Source organism: Pongo abelii, chromosome 17 (assembly GCF_028885655.2).
Source record: "Pongo abelii isolate AG06213 chromosome 17, NHGRI_mPonAbe1-v2.0_pri, whole genome shotgun sequence".
Lineage (NCBI taxonomy): Eukaryota > Metazoa > Chordata > Mammalia > Primates > Hominidae > Pongo > Pongo abelii.
In genome coordinates this window covers 18,533,304-18,547,443 of record NC_072002.2, presented here as the reverse complement: position 1 = coordinate 18,547,443, position 14,140 = coordinate 18,533,304, and positions in this window count along the sequence as shown.

The window sequence follows — 14,140 nt, the reverse complement described above, 5'->3', positions numbered from 1 at the left end:
TCAACTCTGTGAGTTGAATGAACTCATCACAAAGAAGTTTCTGAGAATCCTTCTCTCTAGCTTTTATGTGAAGATATTTCCTTTTCCAACATAGGCCTCAAGGTGCTCCGAATAAACACTTGCAGATTCTACAAACTTAATGTTTCAAAACTGTTCTATCAAAAGGAACGTTGAAGTCTGTGAGTTGAATGCACTCATCACAAAGAAGTTTCTCAGAATGCTTCCGTCTAGTTTTTAGGTGAAGAGATTTCATTTCCCAGCATAGGCCTCAAAGCGCTCCAAATATCCACTTGCAGATTCTATAAGAAGAGTGTTTCCAAACTGCTCTTTCAAAAGGAAGCTTCAAGTCTGTGAGTTGAATGCACTCATCACAAAGAAGTTTCTGAGAATGCTTCCGTCTAGTTTCTATATGAAGATATTTCCTTTTCCAACATAGGCCCCAAAGTGCTCCAAATAAACCCTTGCAGATTCTACAAAAGGAGTGTTTCAAAACTGCTCTTTCTATAGGTAAGTTCAAGTCTGTGAGTTGAATGCACTCAACACAAAGAAGTTTCTGAGAATGCTTCTGTTCAGTTTTTATGTGAAGATATTTCCTTTTCCAGCATAGGCCTCAAACGGCTCCAAATATCCACTTGCAGATTCTACAAAAAGAGTGTTTCCAAACTTCTCTATCAACTGGTAGGTTCAACTCTGTGAGTTGAATGAACTCATCACAAAGAAGTTTCTGAGAATCCTTCTCTCTAGCTTTTATGTGAAGATATTTCCTTTTCCAACATAGGCCTCAAGGTGCTCCGAATAAACACTTGCAGATTCTACAAACTTAATGTTTCAAAACTGTTCTATCAAAAGGAACGTTGAAGTCTGTGAGTTGAATGCACTCATCACAAAGAAGTTTCTCAGAATGCTTCCGTCTAGTTTTTAGGTGAAGAGATTTCATTTCCCAGCATAGGCCTCAAAGCGCTCCAAATATCCACTTGCAGATTCTATAAGAAGAGTGTTTCCAAACTGCTCTTTCAAAAGGAAGCTTCAAGTCTGTGAGTTGAATGCACTCATCACAAAGAAGTTTCTGAGAATGCTTCCGTCTAGTTTCTATATGAAGATATTTCCTTTTCCAACATAGGCCCCAAAGTGCTCCAAATAAACCCTTGCAGATTCTACAAAAGGAGTGTTTCAAAACTGCTCTTTCTATAGGTAAGTTCAAGTCTGTGAGTTGAATGCACTCAACACAAAGAAGTTTCTGAGAATGCTTCTGTTCAGTTTTTATGTGAAGATATTTCCTTTTCCAGCATAGGCCTCAAACGGCTCCAAATATCCACTTGCAGATTCTACAAAAAGAGTGTTTCCAAACTTCTCTATCAACTGGTAGGTTCAACTCTGTGAGTTGAATGAACTCATCACAAAGAAGTTTCTGAGAATCCTTCTCTCTAGTTTTTATGTGAAGATATTTCCTTTTCCAACATAGGCCTCAAAGCGCTCCAAATAAACACATGCAGATTCTACAAACGGAGTGTTTCAAAACTGTTCTATCAAAGGGAACGTTCAAGTCTGTGAGTTGAATGTACTCATCACACAGATGTTTCTCAGAATGCTTCTGTCTAGTTTTTAGGTGAAGAGATTTCATTCCCAGCATAGGCCTCAAAGCGCTCCAAATATCCACTTGCAGAATCTACGAAAAGAGTGTTTCAAAGCTGCTCTTTCAAAAGCAAGGTTCAAGTCTGTGTGTTGAATGCACTCATCTGAAAGAAGTTTCTGAGAATGCTTCTGTCTAGTTCTTACGTGAAGATATTTCCTTTTCCAGCTTAGGCCTCAAAGCGCTCCAAATAAACACTTGCAAATTCTACAAAAGGAGTGTTTCAAAAGAGTTCTATCAAAAGGAACGTTCAAGTCTGTGAGTTGAATGCACTTATCATACCGAAGTTTCCTGGAATGCTTCTGTCTAGTTTTTATGTGAGGACATTTCCTTTTCCAGCATAGGCCTCAAAGCACTCCAAATATCCACTTGCAGATTCTACAAAAAGAGTGTTTCAAAACTGCTCTATCAAAAGCAAGCTTCAACACTGTGAGTAGAATGCACTCATCACAAAGAAGTTTCTGAGAATGCTTCTGTCTAGTTTTTATGTGAAGAGATTTCCTTTTCCAACACAGGCCTCAAAGCGCTCCAAATAAACACTTGCAGATTCTATAAAAGGAGTGTTTCGAAACTGCTCTTTCAAGACGAACGTTCAAGTCTGTGAGTTGAATGCACTCATCACACAGAAGTTTCTGAGAATGCTTCTGTCTAGTTTTTATGTGAAGATATTTCCTTTTCCAGCATAGGCCTCAAAACGCTCCAAATATCCTCTTGCAGATTCTACAAAAAGAGTGTTTCAAAACTGTTCTATCAAAAGGAAGGTTCAACTCTGTGAGTTGAATGACTGCATCGTGAAGAACTTTCTGAGAATGCTTCTCTGTAGTTTTTAGGTGAAGATATTCCAAAACCCAGCACAGGCCTCGAAGTGCTCCAAATAACCACTTGCAGATTTTACCAAAAGAGTGTTTCAAAACTGCTCTTTCTATAGGTAAGTTCAAGTCTGTGAGTTGAATGCACTCAACACAAAGAAGTTTCTGAGAATGCTTCTGTTCAGTTTTTATGTGAAGATATTCCCTTTTCCAGCATAGGCCTCAAACGGCTCCAAATATCCACTTGCAGATTCTACAAAAAGAGTGTTTCCAAACTTCTCTATCAATTGGTAGGTTCAACTCTGTGAGTTGAATGAACTCATCACAAAGAAGTTTCTGAGAATCCTTCTCTCTAGCTTTTATGTGAAGATATTTCCTTTTCCAACATAGGCCTCAAGGTGCTCCGAATAAACACTTGCAGATTCTACAAACTTAATGTTTCAAAACTGTTCTATCAAAAGGAACGTTGAAGTCTGTGAGTTGAATGCACTCATCACAAAGAAGTTTCTCAGAATGCTTCCGTCTAGTTTTTAGGTGAAGAGATTTCATTTCCCAGCATAGGCCTCAAAGCGCTCCAAATATCCACTTGCAGATTCTATAAGAAGAGTGTTTCCAAACTGCTCTTTCAAAAGGAAGCTTCAAGTCTGTGAGTTGAATGCACTCATCACAAAGAAGTTTCTGAGAATGCTTCCGTCTAGTTTCTATATGAAGATATTTCCTTTTCCAACATAGGCCCCAAAGTGCTCCAAATAAACCCTTGCAGATTCTACAAAAGGAGTGTTTCAAAACTGCTCTTTCTATAGGTAAGTTCAAGTCTGTGAGTTGAATGCACTCAACACAAAGAAGTTTCTGAGAATGCTTCTGTTCAGTTTTTATGTGAAGATATTTCCTTTTCCAGCATAGGCCTCAAACGGCTCCAAATATCCACTTGCAGATTCTACAAAAACAGTGTTTCCAAACTTCTCTATCAATTGGTAGGTTCAACTCTGTGAGTTGAATGAACTCATCACAAAGAAGTTTCTGAGAATCCTTCTCTCTAGTTTTTATGTGAAGATATTTCCTTTTCCAGCATAGGCCTCAAAGCGCTCCAAATAAACACATGCAGATTCTACAAAAGGAGTGTTTCAAAACTGTTCTATCAAAGGGAACATTCAAGTGTGTGAGTTGAATGTACTCATCACACAGATGTTTCTCAGAATGCTTCTGTCTAGATTTTAGGTGAAGAGATTTCATTCCCAGCATAGGCCTCAAAGCGCTCCAAATATCCACTTGCAGAATCTACGAAAAGAGTGTTTCAAAGCTGCTCTTTCAAAAGCAAGGTTCAAGTCTGTGTGTTGAATGCACTCATCTGAAAGAAGTTTCTGAGAATGCTTCTGTCTAGTTCTTACGTGAAGATATTTCCTTTTCCAGCTTAGGCCTCAAAGCGCTCCAAATAAACACTTGCAAATTCTACAAAAGGAGTGTTTCAAAAGAGTTCTATCAAAAGGAAAGTTCAAGTCTGTGAGTTGAATGCACTTATCATACCGAAGTTTCCTGGAATGCTTCTGTCTAGTTTTTATGTGAAGACATTTCCTTTTCCAGCATAGGCCTCAAAGCACTCCAAATATCCACTTGCAGATTCTACAAAAAGAGTGTTTCAAAACTGCTCTATCAAAAGCAAGCTTCAACACTGTGAGTAGAATGCACTCATCACAAAGAAGTTTCTGAGAATGCTTCTGTCTAGTTTTTATGTGAAGAGATTTCCTTTTCCAACAGAGGCCTCGAAGTGCTCCAAATAAACACTTGCAGATTCTACAAAAGGAGTGTTTCGAAACTGCTCTTTCAAGACGAACGTTCAAGTCTGTGAGTTGAATGCACTCATCACACAGAAGTTTCTGAGAATGCTTCTGTCTAGTTTTTATGTGAAGATATTTCCTTTTCCAGCATAGGCCTCAAAACGCTCCAAATATCCTCTTGCAGATTCTACAAAAAGAGTGTTTCAAAACTGTTCTATCAAAAGGAAGGTTCAACTCTGTGAGTTGAATGAATGCATCGTGAAGAACTTTCTGAGAATGCTTCTCTGTAGTTTTTAGGTGAAGATATTCCAAAACCCAGCACAGGCCTCGAAGTGCTCCAAATAACCACTTGCAGATTTTACCAAAAGAGTGTTTCAAAACTGCTCTTTCTATAGGTAAGTTCAAGTCTGTGAGTTGAATGCACTCAACACAAAGAAGTTTCTGAGAATGCTTCTGTTCAGTTTTTATGTGAAGACATTTCCTTTTCCAGCATAGGCCTCAAACGGCTCCAAATATCCACTTGCAGATTCTACAAAAAGAGTGTTTCCAAACTTCTCTATCAATTGGTAGGTTCAACTCTGTGAGTTGAATGAACTCATCACAAAGAAGTTTCTGAGAATCCTTCTCTCTAGCTTTTATGTGAAGATATTTCCTTTTCCAACATAGGCCTCAAGGTGCTCCGAATAAACACTTGCAGATTCTACAAACTTAATGTTTCAAAACTGTTCTATCAAAAGGAACGTTGAAGTCTGTGAGTTGAATGCACTCATCACAAAGAAGTTTCTCAGAATGCTTCCGTCTAGTTTTTAGGTGAAGAGATTTCATTTCCCAGCATAGGCCTCAAAGCGCTCCAAATATCCACTTGCAGATTCTATAAGAAGAGTGTTTCCAAACTGCTCTTTCAAAAGGAAGCTTCAAGTCTGTGAGTTGAATGCACTCATCACAAAGAAGTTTCTGAGAATGCTTCCGTCTAGTTTCTATATGAAGATATTTCCTTTTCCAACATAGGCCCCAAAGTGCTCCAAATAAACCCTTGCAGATTCTACAAAAGGAGTGTTTCAAAACTGCTCTTTCTATAGGTAAGTTCAAGTCTGTGAGTTGAATGCACTCAACACAAAGAAGTTTCTGAGAATGCTTCTGTTCAGTTTTTATGTGAAGATATTTCCTTTTCCAGCATAGGCCTCAAACGGCTCCAAATATCCACTTGCAGATTCTACAAAAAGAGTGTTTCCAAACTTCTCTATCAACTGGTAGGTTCAACTCTGTGAGTTGAATGAACTCATCACAAAGAAGTTTCTGAGAATCCTTCTCTCTAGTTTTTATGTGAAGATATTTCCTTTTCCAACATAGGCCTCAAAGCGCTCCAAATAAACACATGCAGATTCTACAAACGGAGTGTTTCAAAACTGTTCTATCAAAGGGAACGTTCAAGTCTGTGAGTTGAATGTACTCATCACACAGATGTTTCTCAGAATGCTTCTGTCTAGTTTTTAGGTGAAGAGATTTCATTCCCAGCATAGGCCTCAAAGCGCTCCAAATATCCACTTGCAGAATCTACGAAAAGAGTGTTTCAAAGCTGCTCTTTCAAAAGCAAGGTTCAAGTCTGTGTGTTGAATGCACTCATCTGAAAGAAGTTTCTGAGAATGCTTCTGTCTAGTTCTTACGTGAAGATATTTCCTTTTCCAGCTTAGGCCTCAAAGCGCTCCAAATAAACACTTGCAAATTCTACAAAAGGAGTGTTTCAAAAGAGTTCTATCAAAAGGAACGTTCAAGTCTGTGAGTTGAATGCACTTATCATACCGAAGTTTCCTGGAATGCTTCTGTCTAGTTTTTATGTGAAGACATTTCCTTTTCCAGCATAGGCCTCAAAGCACTCCAAATATCCACTTGCAGATTCTACAAAAAGAGTGTTTCAAAACTGCTCTATCAAAAGCAAGCTTCAACACTGTGAGTAGAATGCACTCATCACAAAGAAGTTTCTGAGAATGCTTCTGTCTAGTTTTTATGTGAAGAGATTTCCTTTTCCAACACAGGCCTCAAAGCGCTCCAAATAAACACTTGCAGATTCTATAAAAGGAGTGTTTCGAAACTGCTCTTTCAAGACGAACGTTCAAGTCTGTGAGTTGAATGCACTCATCACACAGAAGTTTCTGAGAATGCTTCTGTCTAGTTTTTATGTGAAGATATTTCCTTTTCCAGCATAGGCCTCAAAACGCTCCAAATATCCTCTTGCAGATTCTACAAAAAGAGTGTTTCAAAACTGTTCTATCAAAAGGAAGGTTCAACTCTGTGAGTTGAATGACTGCATCGTGAAGAACTTTCTGAGAATGCTTCTCTGTAGTTTTTAGGTGAAGATATTCCAAAACCCAGCACAGGCCTCGAAGTGCTCCAAATAACCACTTGCAGATTTTACCAAAAGAGTGTTTCAAAACTGCTCTTTCTATAGGTAAGTTCAAGTCTGTGAGTTGAATGCACTCAACACAAAGAAGTTTCTGAGAATGCTTCTGTTCAGTTTTTATGTGAAGATATTCCCTTTTCCAGCATAGGCCTCAAACGGCTCCAAATATCCACTTGCAGATTCTACAAAAAGAGTGTTTCCAAACTTCTCTATCAATTGGTAGGTTCAACTCTGTGAGTTGAATGAACTCATCACAAAGAAGTTTCTGAGAATCCTTCTCTCTAGCTTTTATGTGAAGATATTTCCTTTTCCAACATAGGCCTCAAGGTGCTCCGAATAAACACTTGCAGATTCTACAAACTTAATGTTTCAAAACTGTTCTATCAAAAGGAACGTTGAAGTCTGTGAGTTGAATGCACTCATCACAAAGAAGTTTCTCAGAATGCTTCCGTCTAGTTTTTAGGTGAAGAGATTTCATTTCCCAGCATAGGCCTCAAAGCGCTCCAAATATCCACTTGCAGATTCTATAAGAAGAGTGTTTCCAAACTGCTCTTTCAAAAGGAAGCTTCAAGTCTGTGAGTTGAATGCACTCATCACAAAGAAGTTTCTGAGAATGCTTCCGTCTAGTTTCTATATGAAGATATTTCCTTTTCCAACATAGGCCCCAAAGTGCTCCAAATAAACCCTTGCAGATTCTACAAAAGGAGTGTTTCAAAACTGCTCTTTCTATAGGTAAGTTCAAGTCTGTGAGTTGAATGCACTCAACACAAAGAAGTTTCTGAGAATGCTTCTGTTCAGTTTTTATGTGAAGATATTTCCTTTTCCAGCATAGGCCTCAAACGGCTCCAAATATCCACTTGCAGATTCTACAAAAAGAGTGTTTCCAAACTTCTCTATCAACTGGTAGGTTCAACTCTGTGAGTTGAATGAACTCATCACAAAGAAGTTTCTGAGAATCCTTCTCTCTAGTTTTTATGTGAAGATATTTCCTTTTCCAACATAGGCCTCAAAGCGCTCCAAATAAACACATGCAGATTCTACAAACGGAGTGTTTCAAAACTGTTCTATCAAAGGGAACGTTCAAGTCTGTGAGTTGAATGTACTCATCACACAGATGTTTCTCAGAATGCTTCTGTCTAGTTTTTAGGTGAAGAGATTTCATTCCCAGCATAGGCCTCAAAGCGCTCCAAATATCCACTTGCAGAATCTACGAAAAGAGTGTTTCAAAGCTGCTCTTTCAAAAGCAAGGTTCAAGTCTGTGTGTTGAATGCACTCATCTGAAAGAAGTTTCTGAGAATGCTTCTGTCTAGTTCTTACGTGAAGATATTTCCTTTTCCAGCTTAGGCCTCAAAGCGCTCCAAATAAACACTTGCAAATTCTACAAAAGGAGTGTTTCAAAAGAGTTCTATCAAAAGGAACGTTCAAGTCTGTGAGTTGAATGCACTTATCATACCGAAGTTTCCTGGAATGCTTCTGTCTAGTTTTTATGTGAGGACATTTCCTTTTCCAGCATAGGCCTCAAAGCACTCCAAATATCCACTTGCAGATTCTACAAAAAGAGTGTTTCAAAACTGCTCTATCAAAAGCAAGCTTCAACACTGTGAGTAGAATGCACTCATCACAAAGAAGTTTCTGAGAATGCTTCTGTCTAGTTTTTATGTGAAGAGATTTCCTTTTCCAACACAGGCCTCAAAGCGCTCCAAATAAACACTTGCAGATTCTATAAAAGGAGTGTTTCGAAACTGCTCTTTCAAGACGAACGTTCAAGTCTGTGAGTTGAATGCACTCATCACACAGAAGTTTCTGAGAATGCTTCTGTCTAGTTTTTATGTGAAGATATTTCCTTTTCCAGCATAGGCCTCAAAACGCTCCAAATATCCTCTTGCAGATTCTACAAAAAGAGTGTTTCAAAACTGTTCTATCAAAAGGAAGGTTCAACTCTGTGAGTTGAATGAATGCATCGTGAAGAACTTTCTGAGAATGCTTCTCTGTAGTTTTTAGGTGAAGATATTCCAAAACCCAGCACAGGCCTCGAAGTGCTCCAAATAACCACTTGCAGATTTTACCAAAAGAGTGTTTCAAAACTGCTCTTTCTATAGGTAAGTTCAAGTCTGTGAGTTGAATGCACTCAACACAAAGAAGTTTCTGAGAATGCTTCTGTTCAGTTTTTATGTGAAGATATTCCCTTTTCCAGCATAGGCCTCAAACGGCTCCAAATATCCACTTGCAGATTCTACAAAAAGAGTGTTTCCAAACTTCTCTATCAATTGGTAGGTTCAACTCTGTGAGTTGAATGAACTCATCACAAAGAAGTTTCTGAGAATCCTTCTCTCTAGCTTTTATGTGAAGATATTTCCTTTTCCAACATAGGCCTCAAGGTGCTCCGAATAAACACTTGCAGATTCTACAAACTTAATGTTTCAAAACTGTTCTATCAAAAGGAACGTTGAAGTCTGTGAGTTGAATGCACTCATCACAAAGAAGTTTCTCAGAATGCTTCCGTCTAGTTTTTAGGTGAAGAGATTTCATTTCCCAGCATAGGCCTCAAAGCGCTCCAAATATCCACTTGCAGATTCTATAAGAAGAGTGTTTCCAAACTGCTCTTTCAAAAGGAAGCTTCAAGTCTGTGAGTTGAATGCACTCATCACAAAGAAGTTTCTGAGAATGCTTCCGTCTAGTTTCTATATGAAGATATTTCCTTTTCCAACATAGGCCCCAAAGTGCTCCAAATAAACCCTTGCAGATTCTACAAAAGGAGTGTTTCAAAACTGCTCTTTCTATAGGTAAGTTCAAGTCTGTGAGTTGAATGCACTCAACACAAAGAAGTTTCTGAGAATGCTTCTGTTCAGTTTTTATGTGAAGATATTTCCTTTTCCAGCATAGGCCTCAAACGGCTCCAAATATCCACTTGCAGATTCTACAAAAAGAGTGTTTCCAAACTTCTCTATCAATTGGTAGGTTCAACTCTGTGAGTTGAATGAACTCATCACAAAGAAGTTTCTGAGAATCCTTCTCTCTAGTTTTTATGTGAAGATATTTCCTTTTCCAGCATAGGCCTCAAAGCGCTCCAAATAAACACATGCAGATTCTACAAAAGGAGTGTTTCAAAACTGTTCTATCAAAGGGAACGTTCAAGTGTGTGAGTTGAATGTACTCATCACACAGATGTTTCTCAGAATGCTTCTGTCTAGATTTCAGGTGAAGAGATTTCATTCCCAGCATAGGCCTCAAAGCGCTCCAAATATCCACTTGCAGAATCTACGAAAAGAGTGTTTCAAAGCTGCTCTTTCAAAAGCAAGGTTCAAGTCTGTGTGTTGAATGCACTCATCTGAAAGAAGTTTCTGAGAATGCTTCTGTCTAGTTCTTACGTGAAGATATTTCCTTTTCCAGCTTAGGCCTCAAAGCGCTCCAAATAAACACTTGCAAATTCTACAAAAGGAGTGTTTCAAAAGAGTTCTATCAAAAGGAAAGTTCAAGTCTGTGAGTTGAATGCACTTATCATACCGAAGTTTCCTGGAATGCTTCTGTCTAGTTTTTATGTGAAGACATTTCCTTTTCCAGCATAGGCCTCAAAGCACTCCAAATATCCACTTGCAGATTCTACAAAAAGAGTGTTTCAAAACTGCTCTATCAAAAGCAAGCTTCAACACTGTGAGTAGAATGCACTCATCACAAAGAAGTTTCTGAGAATGCTTCTGTCTAGTTTTTATGTGAAGAGATTTCCTTTTCCAACATAGGCCTCGAAGCGCTCCAAATAAACACTTGCAGATTCTACAAAAGGAGTGTTTCGAAACTGCTCTTTCAAGACGAACGTTCAAGTCTGTGAGTTGAATGCACTCATCACACAGAAGTTTCTGAGAATGCTTCTGTCTAGTTTTTATGTGAAGATATTTCCTTTTCCAGCATAGGCCTCAAAACGCTCCAAATATCCTCTTGCAGATTCTACAAAAAGAGTGTTTCAAAACTGTTCTATCAAAAGGAAGGTTCAACTCTGTGAGTTGAATGAATGCATCGTGAAGAACTTTCTGAGAATGCTTCTCTGTAGTTTTTAGGTGAAGATATTCCAAAACCCAGCACAGGCCTCGAAGTGCTCCAAATAACCACTTGCAGATTTTACCAAAAGAGTGTTTCAAAACTGCTCTTTCTATAGGTAAGTTCAAGTCTGTGAGTTGAATGCACTCAACACAAAGAAGTTTCTGAGAATGCTTCTGTTCAGTTTTTATGTGAAGACATTTCCTTTTCCAGCATAGGCCTCAAACGGCTCCAAATATCCACTTGCAGATTCTACAAAAAGAGTGTTTCCAAACTTCTCTATCAATTGGTAGGTTCAACTCTGTGAGTTGAATGAACTCATCACAAAGAAGTTTCTGAGAATCCTTCTCTCTAGCTTTTATGTGAAGATATTTCCTTTTCCAACATAGGCCTCAAGGTGCTCCGAATAAACACTTGCAGATTCTACAAACTTAATGTTTCAAAACTGTTCTATCAAAAGGAACGTTGAAGTCTGTGAGTTGAATGCACTCATCACAAAGAAGTTTCTCAGAATGCTTCCGTCTAGTTTTTAGGTGAAGAGATTTCATTTCCCAGCATAGGCCTCAAAGCGCTCCAAATATCCACTTGCAGATTCTATAAGAAGAGTGTTTCCAAACTGCTCTTTCAAAAGGAAGCTTCAAGTCTGTGAGTTGAATGCACTCATCACAAAGAAGTTTCTGAGAATGCTTCCGTCTAGTTTCTATATGAAGATATTTCCTTTTCCAACATAGGCCCCAAAGTGCTCCAAATAAACCCTTGCAGATTCTACAAAAGGAGTGTTTCAAAACTGCTCTTTCTATAGGTAAGTTCAAGTCTGTGAGTTGAATGCACTCAACACAAAGAAGTTTCTGAGAATGCTTCTGTTCAGTTTTTATGTGAAGATATTTCCTTTTCCAGCATAGGCCTCAAACGGCTCCAAATATCCACTTGCAGATTCTACAAAAACAGTGTTTCCAAACTTCTCTATCAACTGGTAGGTTCAACTCTGTGAGTTGAATGAACTCATCACAAAGAAGTTTCTGAGAATCCTTCTCTCTAGTTTTTATGTGAAGATATTTCCTTTTCCAACATAGGCCTCAAAGCGCTCCAAATAAACACATGCAGATTCTACAAACGGAGTGTTTCAAAACTGTTCTATCAAAGGGAACGTTCAAGTCTGTGAGTTGAATGTACTCATCACACAGATGTTTCTCAGAATGCTTCTGTCTAGTTTTTAGGTGAAGAGATTTCATTCCCAGCATAGGCCTCAAAGCGCTCCAAATATCCACTTGCAGAATCTACGAAAAGAGTGTTTCAAAGCTGCTCTTTCAAAAGCAAGGTTCAAGTCTGTGTGTTGAATGCACTCATCTGAAAGAAGTTTCTGAGAATGCTTCTGTCTAGTTCTTACGTGAAGATATTTCCTTTTCCAGCTTAGGCCTCAAAGCGCTCCAAATAAACACTTGCAAATTCTACAAAAGGAGTGTTTCAAAAGAGTTCTATCAAAAGGAAAGTTCAAGTCTGTGAGTTGAATGCACTTATCATACCGAAGTTTCCTGGAATGCTTCTGTCTAGTTTTTATGTGAAGACATTTCCTTTTCCAGCATAGGCCTCAAAGCACTCCAAATATCCACTTGCAGATTCTACAAAAAGAGTGTTTCAAAACTGCTCTATCAAAAGCAAGCTTCAACACTGTGAGTAGAATGCACTCATCACAAAGAAGTTTCTGAGAATGCTTCTGTCTAGTTTTTATGTGAAGAGATTTCCTTTTCCAACACAGGCCTCAAAGCGCTCCAAATAAACACTTGCAGATTCTATAAAAGGAGTGTTTCGAAACTGCTCTTTCAAGACGAACGTTCAAGTCTGTGAGTTGAATGCACTCATCACACAGAAGTTTCTGAGAATGCTTCTGTCTAGTTTTTATGTGAAGATATTTCCTTTTCCAGCATAGGCCTCAAAACGCTCCAAATATCCTCTTGCAGATTCTACAAAAAGAGTGTTTCAAAACTGTTCTATCAAAAGGAAGGTTCAACTCTGTGAGTTGAATGACTGCATCGTGAAGAACTTTCTGAGAATGCTTCTCTGTAGTTTTTAGGTGAAGATATTCCAAAACCCAGCACAGGCCTCGAAGTGCTCCAAATAACCACTTGCAGATTTTACCAAAAGAGTGTTTCAAAACTGCTCTTTCTATAGGTAAGTTCAAGTCTGTGAGTTGAATGCACTCAACACAAAGAAGTTTCTGAGAATGCTTCTGTTCAGTTTTTATGTGAAGATATTCCCTTTTCCAGCATAGGCCTCAAACGGCTCCAAATATCCACTTGCAGATTCTACAAAAAGAGTGTTTCCAAACTTCTCTATCAATTGGTAGGTTCAACTCTGTGAGTTGAATGAACTCATCACAAAGAAGTTTCTGAGAATCCTTCTCTCTAGCTTTTATGTGAAGATATTTCCTTTTCCAACATAGGCCTCAAGGTGCTCCGAATAAACACTTGCAGATCCTACAAACTTAATGTTTCAAAACTGTTCTATCAAAAGGAACGTTGAAGTCTGTGAGTTGAATGCACTCATCACAAAGAAGTTTCTCAGAATGCTTCCGTCTAGTTTTTAGGTGAAGAGATTTCATTTCCCAGCATAGGCCTCAAAGCGCTCCAAATATCCACTTGCAGATTCTATAAGAAGAGTGTTTCCAAACTGCTCTTTCAAAAGGAAGCTTCAAGTCTGTGAGTTGAATGCACTCATCACAAAGAAGTTTCTGAGAATGCTTCCGTCTAGTTTCTATATGAAGATATTTCCTTTTCCAACATAGGCCCCAAAGTGCTCCAAATAAACCCTTGCAGATTCTACAAAAGGAGTGTTTCAAAACTGCTCTTTCTATAGGTAAGTTCAAGTCTGTGAGTTGAATGCACTCAACACAAAGAAGTTTCTGAGAATGCTTCTGTTCAGTTTTTATGTGAAGATATTTCCTTTTCCAGCATAGGCCTCAAACGGCTCCAAATATCCACTTGCAGATTCTACAAAAAGAGTGTTTCCAAACTTCTCTATCAACTGGTAGGTTCAACTCTGTGAGTTGAATGAACTCATCACAAAGAAGTTTCTGAGAATCCTTCTCTCTAGTTTTTATGTGAAGATATTTCCTTTTCCAACATAGGCCTCAAAGCGCTCCAAATAAACACATGCAGATTCTACAAACGGAGTGTTTCAAAACTGTTCTATCAAAGGGAACGTTCAAGTCTGTGAGTTGAATGTACTCATCACACAGATGTTTCTCAGAATGCTTCTGTCTAGTTTTTAGGTGAAGAGATTTCATTCCCAGCATAGGCCTCAAAGCGCTCCAAATATCCACTTGCAGAATCTACGAAAAGAGTGTTTCAAAGCTGCTCTTTCAAAAGCAAGGTTCAAGTCTGTGTGTTGAATGCACTCATCTGAAAGAAGTTTCTGAGAATGCTTCTGTCTAGTTCTTACGTGAAGATATTTCCTTTTCCAGCTTAGGCCTCAAAGCGCTCCAAATAAACACTTGCAA